The sequence below is a fragment of the Durio zibethinus genome, chromosome 16 (assembly GCF_047325235.1).
Source record: "Durio zibethinus cultivar Kanyao isolate XHJ-2024 chromosome 16, ASM4732523v1, whole genome shotgun sequence".
In the NCBI taxonomy this organism is placed as follows: Eukaryota; Viridiplantae; Streptophyta; class Magnoliopsida; order Malvales; family Malvaceae; genus Durio; species Durio zibethinus.
Genome location: NC_143177.1, coordinates 9504259 through 9513752, shown reverse-complemented (window position 1 = coordinate 9513752; position 9494 = coordinate 9504259). Strand labels below are relative to the sequence as shown.

At 42.1% G+C, this 9494-nt stretch overlaps 1 non-coding gene and 2 pseudogenes across 1 annotated transcript; all 3 read right to left on the bottom strand.

Annotated features, from left to right (window-relative positions):
• Positions 1 to 859: 859 nt before the first annotated feature.
• LOC149514298 (25S ribosomal RNA) lies at positions 860 to 4230 on the bottom strand. The gene has a single exon (XR_016328879.1). It is a non-coding gene; the product is annotated as a 25S ribosomal RNA (ribosomal RNA).
• Positions 4231 to 4462: 232 nt separating this feature from the next.
• Positions 4463 to 4616, bottom strand: LOC149514297 (5.8S ribosomal RNA; annotated as a pseudogene).
• Positions 4617 to 4908: 292 nt separating this feature from the next.
• LOC149514296 (18S ribosomal RNA) lies at positions 4909 to 6704 on the bottom strand (annotated as a pseudogene).
• Between the last annotated feature and the right edge of the window lie 2790 nt (positions 6705 to 9494).

The following is a 9494-nucleotide window of genomic DNA, read 5'->3' as shown; positions in this document are numbered from 1 at the left end:
TGAGTTGAGCAAAGCCAATGGTATTAGCATTCAAGTATGCTTTCGATCAACAGACTAGATGAGTTTGAGTAGGGTAGAGAAAAGCCAATTGAGTTGAGCCAAATATGGAGTCTTTGATTAGATGCTAGCCAATGGGGTGGCTGTGAGTTCAAGTATGTCAGTGGACCTTGAATATTGAGTGGATTGGTAAAGCTTGAGATGGAGCAGTCAGTGAATAGTGTGATCAAATGGATCGAAGAATCCTTGAGCTTTCTATGGGCTTTGAAATACCCTTTGAGATATGCCATATTCAAGGTAGACAAGTTGTGGAACCATCATGGAGACATGGTTACATGCAGAGCCAAGCAAGGCAACAACTCACCCTAAGTGCTGGCATTGGCCAAAGAGGTGTTCAAGGCAACAACCTACACCAAGGGCCCACTTTTACCGATGGTGGTTGAGGAAAGTGCCTACACCAAGTGTTAACATCTAGCGATGGTGCTTGATGCAACATCTTAAACTAAGAGGCCAGCATTTACTGATGGTGTTTAAGGTAGCAACAAGCCAACATCTATCGATGGTGTTGGATACAATTTCTTGCACGAACCAAGGGCTAGGTGCTATCAATGGCGTGCAGTAGAGCTAATTTAGAGGCTAGCATATGTTGATGAAGTTTGATGCAAATGCCTACATCGAGGGTGAGCTCGTCCCTATAACAAATACCAAGGGCATTTGGTTGTTGTTTATTTGGATGCACGAGAGAGGAATGTCATCCCCCATCCAAATTGGTTGCAATGGAGAACACCATTCATCCCCAACCATAGTGGGGCATGGTGTAAAAAAATGAAGTGAAAGGACTTTAATGGGTGTGGGGGGAAGGATGAATTAAAGCAACAAAGAGCTGAATCTCAGTGGATCATGGTGACATGGCCACTTTGCCACTTATGATATCCTATTGTGTATTTAACATATTTGCAAAGGATTATACCCACCACTTAGAGGGAATTAAGCTCCAAAGAGGCCTAGATGGCTTGTCTGCCTTAGGGGTTGCACCTATGACATATGCTCTTAAGGGCCATAGGCCCCTATTGCAAGTTCGCAATCAGGCGATAGGTGTGTGCTTTGCTTCTAGCTTGGATTCTGACTTAGAGGCATTCAGTCATAATCCAATGCATGGTAGCTTTGTGCCATTGGCCTTTCAACCAAGCACAATGACCAATTATGTGAATCAAAGGTTCCTCTCATACTAGGTTGAATTACTATTACGATGCTACCATCAGTAGGGTAAGACTAACCTATCTTATGATGGTCTAAACCTAGCTCATGTTCCCTATTAGTGTGTTAATAATCCAACACTTGGTGAATTCTGCTTCATAATGATTGGAAGAGCTAACATCGAAGGATCAAAAAGCAACAACGCTATAAATGCTTGGTTGGTACAAGTCAGTTATCCTATGGTAACTTTTTCAATGCCTTTAACTTCAAATTTCACAGATCTAAAGGATCACTAGGCCACACTTTCATGATTTTTATTTGTATTGGAGTTTAGAATCAAATAAGCTTTTACCCTTTTGTTCCACACTAGATTTCTATTCTAATTGAGCTCATCTTAGGACACTTGTGTTATCTTTTAATAGATATGTCACCCCAGCCAAACTCTTCACCTAACAATGTCTTTTGCTTGGATCTATCAACCAACGTCGGCCTTGGATCCAAAAGAAGAGGTCATGCCTCACCTTCGATTCACAAAATAAGTAAAATAACATTGAAAGTAATGGTATTTCAATTTCACCCTAGGGCTCCCACTTATCCTACACCTCTTAAGCCATTTCACAAAATCAAATTAGAGTTAAGCTTAAAAAGGTCTTCTTTCCCCATTGATTCTACCAAGCCCATTCCCTTGGCTATGGTTTCACTAGATAGTAGACAAGGATAGTGGGAATCTAGTTAATCCATTCATGTGCATCACTAATTAGATGACGAGGCATTTGGCTCCTTTAGGAGAGTCATAGTTACTCTCTTTGTTTACCTGCACTAGGTTGAATTTTTTCACTTTGACATTCAAAGTGCTGGGCAGGAGTCACATTGTGCGAACATCTGTAAGGACCATTATAACGCTTTCTTTTAATTGAACAATAAAATTCCCTTAGTCTGTACCAATTTTGAGTTGATTGTTTGTCACTTGGGAAAGGCCTCCAAAGAAGCCATTCCCAATTTGTCCCCTAGCTAGCCACTCTCACTGCAAGAGTAGCTCAAGTAGTGCACCAGTAGTAGACAGGTTTGGGACTAGGACCCTTGTGCCCAGCCTTTAGAGCCAATCTTTTTCTCAAGGTTACGCATCCATTTTGCCGACTTCCCTTACCTACCTTGTTCCATCAACCAAAGGCTATTTACATTGGAGACTTGATGTGGTTATGAGTATGACTAGGTGTAGATGACACTCAGTGCTTTGGATTTTCAAGAGCCACTGGGGGTGCACTAGACACCACATGATGTATAGTGCTCTTTCTGTTGCTGGACCTTACTTTCGATTGAGCCATTTCTAGGTTATGCAGGCTGTTAAACAAAAAATATAACTCTTCTCGAGGCTCTCATCAATTTAGACTCCCTAACATTGCCATTAGTCACTGCATCTTAGTTTAGGAATTTCAACCCAATTTCTTTTCAAATCTCACACTAGTTGCATTGTCAAATGGGCTTCCCTCATCTCTAAGGATTGACTAACCTATGTGTAAGTGCTGTTCGCATGGAACATTTCCCCTCTTCGGTATTCAAAGTTCTCATTTGAATATTTGCTACTACCACCAAGATCTAGACCAATGGTCTCTCTATAGAGCTCGCACCTTAGGTTTTAGAGTGACCACCATGCCCTCATACTCATTAGGGTTTGGCCCTTGCCCTAATGGCTGGGTATAGGTTGTGCACCTAAGTGCCAGCCATTTTTGGGGCTAGTTGATTTGGTAAGTGAGTTGTTACACATTCCTTAGTGGATTTTGACTTTCATAACCACAATCTTGTTACCTTAATCGACCAACACACTTTGTAGGTTCTAGGTTAGTGCACAATTAGGCATCGTAACCCAGCTTTCGATTCATCTAAAATCACTAGTTCTGCTTACCAAAAATGGCCCATTTAGAGCTCTCGATTCCATGGCATAGCTCAACAAAGAAATTATGCCATCCTATCTATTTAAAGTTTGAGAATAAGTCAAGGGCATTGCACCCTCAATGCCTCTAATCATTGGTTTCACCCAATAGAACTCGATAAAGGCTCTAGCTATCCTAAAGGAAACCTTAGAGGAAACCAGTTACTAGATGGTTCAATTAGTCTTTCACCCCTATACCCAAGTCAAATGAATGATTTGTATGTTAGTATCACTATAGGCCTCCACCAAAGTTTACTCTGGCTTTGCCCCGCTAGGCACAGTTCACCATCTTTTAAGTTTCAATAAGAATGCTTACACTTGAACCCTTTTCAAAAGATCAAGGTTGGTCGATAGTGCGCCTATGAGGGATCCTACCAATCAACTTCCTTATGCCTTACGAGTTTTCTAGCTTGTTGATTCATACACATGTCAAACTCCTTGCTCTGTGTTTCAAGATAGGTTGGATGGGGAGCCCACAAGCTGATGTTAAGAGCATGCTGATGCTAAGGCACATCGAGATGGTTCATGCTACATTCCATAATCATTGTGATGATGTCTTTGTGGGCATATCAAAAGCCTGGGTGGGCCACCATCATGACCCACATTGGTCCACTCCCCGAGTCGATTGGTAGATCGGCTTTCATCGTTCCACATCCGACTAGGGTGCATTGTTAGCCCCCCATCTACTTCTCTCCCAACAATTTCAAGCATTTTCTAACACGTTTTTCAAATTCCTTTTCATTTTTCCATTAGGGTACTTGTTTGCTATTAGTCTCTTGCTTGTAATAAGCCTTGGATAGAATTTACTACCCAAATAGGGCTATGTTCCCAAATAACTCAACTAGCAGATAATGCTTCATGGTGTGATAGGGTCAAAGCACAATAGAGCTCTCACCCTCTTTAGTGCCCATTTTTAGGGGACTTAGGTCCAGTTTGTCACTGACAATGCTTCTCCAGACAATAATTCAAATATTGGGTGCACCTGATTATCAATTTGGGCTATTCCTGGTTCGTTCGTCATTACTAGAGGAATCTTGGTAAGTTTTTTTTCCTCCACTTATTGATATGCTTAAACTCAATAGGTAATCCTACTTGACCTAGGGTCATGATGCAAGCATCAACCTAGTGATGAGGGGTTCTGATGGAGTTCGAATGGACAATAATCATGCATCACCAGAGATGAGGCACGTCGAGAGTTGTCCTACATATGGTCATAAAGCTATCATTGTCAGGGACTAGCTTTCGAGCCAACCACGACTAATGAGATCGTGGGAAGCCATCTTCCACCTCTTTCACGTAAAGCCTAATGGGCAAGGGGTTAGAGGGGGAGAAGGTGTATGACAACCAGGTATGTGTACCTTGGCCTAATGGCTTGGGCTACAACTCGCATTCAAAGACTCGATGGTTCATGGGATTTTGTAATTCACACAAATACCACATTTTGCTATGTTCATCATCGATACGGGAGCTAAAAAATCCATTGTTGAAAGTTGTTTTGGTTTGTCACAACAAAAAGAGTCATGATGCTACCTTTGCATGCACCACAAATGGGATGGTGACAACACAAACACTCTTTTTCATTTTGGTTCCCTAAGTGTGATTCATGCTAGGGGTTTGTTATTCAACTGCAGGCTACAATTCTGATTGTTACACCCGCTCAAGAGGTGGAACGGAGCAACCATCATGCTGGTTTAGGGTTAGAAATGGCTCAGGGCATGAAAGCTCCCTCACCCCCTTGGTGTTTCATTAATGTGTTCATAGGTCACTTATTGAGTGGGTTTCAATAATGATCCTTCCATAGGTTCATCTATGGAAACCTTGTTACGATTTCTTCTTCTTTTAAATGATAACATTCAGTGGACTTTTGTGATATTTCGGGTAGTAAACCATCCATGTTGCCATGATTCGAACACTTCACTAGACCATTCAATCGGTTGAAGTGATGGGTGGTGTGTACAAAGGGTGGGGACATAGTCAACGCATGTTGATGACGCACACTTACTATGAATTCCTCATTGAGCACCAATAATTGCAATGATCTATCCTCATTGCGATGACATTTCAAAGATTACCCAGGCTTATCAACCAAAGCTGTAGATTTGTTGAATGCATCAGTGTAGCATGTGTGTAGGCCAAAACATTTAAGGGCATCACAAACCTATTATTGCCTTAAACTTCCTTAGCCTAAGTGGCCATAGTCCCTCTAAGAAGCTAGCCACAAAAGATCACCTCTGCATAGCTAGCTAGCAGGTTGAGGTCTTGTTCGTTAGTGGAAATAACTAGACAAATCACTCAGCTAACTAAGAATAGCCATGCACCACCACCCATAGTATCAAGAAAGAGCTCTTAGTCTATCAATCTTAACTATGTTTGGACTTGGTAAGTTTCCCCGTGTTGAGTCGAATTAAGCTATAGGCTCCACTCTTGATGGTGCCTTTCCATTAATTCTTTTATGTTTCAGCCTTGCAACCATACTTCCCTAAAGCCCAAAGACTTTGATTTCTTATAAGGTGCCAGGGGAGTCCTAAAATTAACATCCACTAATCCCTAGTCAGCAACATTTATAGTTGAGACTAAGACAACATCTAATCATCTTCAAGCCCCCAACTTTCATTCTTGATTAATGAAAACATCCTTAGCAAATGCTTTTGTAGTTGTTCATCTTTCATAAATCCAATAACCTTTGACTATGAAATATGAAAGCCCCCGACAGTCCCTGTTAATCATTACTCCAATCCCAATGGCCATCACAATCGAACTAAAATCCTATGATGTTATCCCATGTTAATGTATATAAGTGTAAGCTACTTTGAGTACTTTAATTTCTTCAAAATTAATAGTGCTGAAGGAATGACATGGCTAGCTAAGGCTAGCAAGGCATTCTTAAATTTAGGGACGAGTAAACTGATGCTCATTATGAGGTAAACCAGATGAGCTGACCTTAGTTCCAACCTCAAGCTTTTTAATTGCAACATCTTAAATATACACTATTAGAGCTAGAAGTGCAGTAGCTACTAGCACTAGACTTGCCCTTCAATGGATCTTTATTAAGGGATTTAGACTGTACTCATTCTAATTGCTAGACTAATAGAGCCTGATATTGTTATTTATTATCACTACCTCCTTATGTCAAGATTAGGAAATTTGTGTGCTTGTTGCTTTCCTTGGATGTGGTAGCAATTTCTCAAGCTCCCTCTTTAAAATCAAACCCTAATTCTCTATCACCAATCACCACTATAGTAGGCCACTATCCTACCATCGAAAGTTGATAAGGCAAAAATTTGAATGATGCATCACCAGCATAAAGCCCATGTGATCCGTTGAGCTATCATCAATCATTAGAGCAATTGGCAAAGCCCACATTGACCTTTTATCTAATAAATGCATCCCTTCCAGAAGTTGAGGCTTGTTGCACGTATTAGCTTTAGAATTACTACGGCTATCCGAGTAGTTGACCAAACAAACTGTAACTGATTTAATGAGCCATTCATAGTTTCACAGTCTGAATTATTTCATACTTACACATGCATGGCTTAATCTTTGAGACAAGCATATGACTACTGGCAGGATCAACTAGGTAGCATTCCTTTGATATGTTGGCACTGCATGGGCCTCAATGACTGATTGAGTGACAAAGAGAGCTAGCATAGAGCACAAGCATCATGCGTGTTGAGCACGTAAAATACATAGCATCATATGAACAAGGACTTAGAACTTGCACCCCCAAAACATTCCATATCTGAAAGCATGATTGATCACTAATGCACTGATGTAGCCATAAAAGTTTGGGTGGCACACTTGGGACACAAAGCATGATTGAGGTCTAACCTATAGCCCTTAAGGACATAAGATGGATAAAGCATGAAAAGACATTTGGTTTTCAGTAGTTTTGGTATGCAGCATAAGATCTTGATTGCACCTCCAAGGTATGATGACCACATGGGGGGAGATTGAAAAGTGTGATGGGTCAACAGTTTGATGCATCCAGCATGGAGCCTGCCAACATGCACAACCATAGCACCACTAAAATGCCTATTGTGTATAAGTGGCAGCACCCATGCACATGATCCATAACCCACCCAATCAATTACTCAATGAGCAAGTGAAGGAAATGATGAAGGAGGCCATGCCAAAACCACTTGGCATAGGAAAAACACAAGCAAGGCCCACGAGACTGCCACTACCATCCAACACTGGCATGACACCATCAATGCTTGGTTTGGCTAGGTGCACACACACAAATTTCACTATCACCACCCTAAAAGGACATTGCATAATTCAGGGACTTATTCTTGGGGTCTTGGGTACCACCAGCTACATGTATAGGCTTGGCTAGGCCAAGGCGTTTTATGGTCATTGAGAAAGGACCACAAGACTACCAAATACCTAAGAGACTTGGCTAGATCAAGCTCATGATCATAGCTTCTACTTGCACCACCCCAATGAGTTATTGCCTAATTTAAAGACTTGGTCTAAGGTCTGGGGTAGCATCAGCCACAGCCACAAACTTGAGCTTGACACAACCAAACCATTTTTCTACATACAACCTAATTGGTAGAGGTCATGGCCTCTTGTGGGTTATCAGAGCAACTAGTCATCAAATAACATAGCCAAAATGCATGTACAACCTGGATTTTACTCTAGGGACATTGCCATTGATGTATGTAATGATAGGCCCATCATGCACATCTACTCACCTCGCAGAGCGAAAAGAGGGCCCAGATAACCATCCTTTAAAGAGCATGAGAGATTTTATAGATATGCTAGTAATAGACATTAAAGTGTCTATAATGGGGACACATTTTTCAAACAAGCACATCCTGCACCAAGGATTCATGGATATTGAAGATGGTCGAGGCATGTCCTCGTGTCATGCCCTGGGCGGGCGTACCAGGCACATCAGGCGCACCAACATGCGCACCTAAGGTTGAGGCCCGCGCACCAGGCACAGTAGGGGAGTTAGTGCATAAAGCCTTAGAGACAAGGCCAGATTGCCTGCATAGCCTACAGGCCAGCCCACAAGGCTAAGGTCTGGCCTGCATGATGCCCATACCACATCTAACAGGGCCCAAGATGGGAGATATGTAAGGGGATCTTCTGAAAGATCATAGATCAGTATGAGCCTTCTGACAAATCCAGTTGACCCTTAAAATCAGGAGATAGAATCTTGATTGATTGTAATCTTTGTAAGTCCTTGATTTTAGCCTTGATTCTAGGGATTTAGCCATAAGTGTAGCTAGGAGCCTCAACTATAAATAGAGGGCTGCTCCACCTTTATTTGTACACCATTATACACTTTTATTTCAGTGAATACAAAGCATATTTCAGCAAGCTATCTTATTTTTTTGTTTCTCTCAAACTTGCGTATTCAGCCCTTCCTATCATTCTAGTGCCCACACGCTAGTGTTTTAGGCTGACTTAGGCTACCAGAAGGTGATTCCAAGCCTAAGGCCACATGGATTCTGAGTCTAAGGTTAGAGCCCGTGACAGTTGGTATAAGACCAAGTTTGATTCTGCGTGTTTGTGTTGTTCAAGTTAGATCACAGTCGAAAAGATGACATCCTAGAGTGACGTTGCTAGCCAACAACCAGAGGCCCAGGAGCAGGGGCATGGAAAAGGCAAGAAGTCCAACTCGATAGACATCTAGTCTACCATGGATGGTAAGATGGCCAAGGTGGAGGTAAGCATGGGTGACATGCAAGAGAAGCTTAAGGATGTGGAAACTCATATTGAAGCACCAGACTCCATGAAGGAAAAGCTTAGTGGTGAGTTACAAGCTACTCTCAACAAAGGCATGGACGTGATCACCCAAAAAAATGAGACCTTGGAGGTTGTGGTGGAGACCATGCGCAATGGCATGGAGGCCATAAGCTCATCAGTGAGCTCATTGCTTACAAGACTGCCATTGGGAATGGCATGTTTGCTGGAGTGTCTAAGTTCAGGATGGATGTCCCCAAGCCCAAAGAGTTCAAGGTGACTAGGGCAGCTAAGGAAGTAGACAACTACTCATGGGCTATAGAGCAGTATTTCCAAGCCATGGGCATGCAAGATGAGGTAATAAAGGTAAGCACCACTGCTATGTATCTCACTGATGTAGCCTTATTGTGGTGGAGGCACAAGTGTGATGATGTTAGGCATTGGAACACCAAGATTGAAACCTAGGCAGAGTTCTAAAAAAGTTCAGGGAGAAATTTTACCCGAAGCATGTCAATGATGAGGCGCGGGCAAAGTTGTACAGGTTGAGCCAGCAAGGGGACATAAGGGAGTATGTTCAGAGATTCTTTGAATCAATGCTACAGATCTCGGATCTAGATGAGATGGATGCCTTATTTGCTTTCATGGATGTGCTGAAGCTGAGGGTGAAGCATGA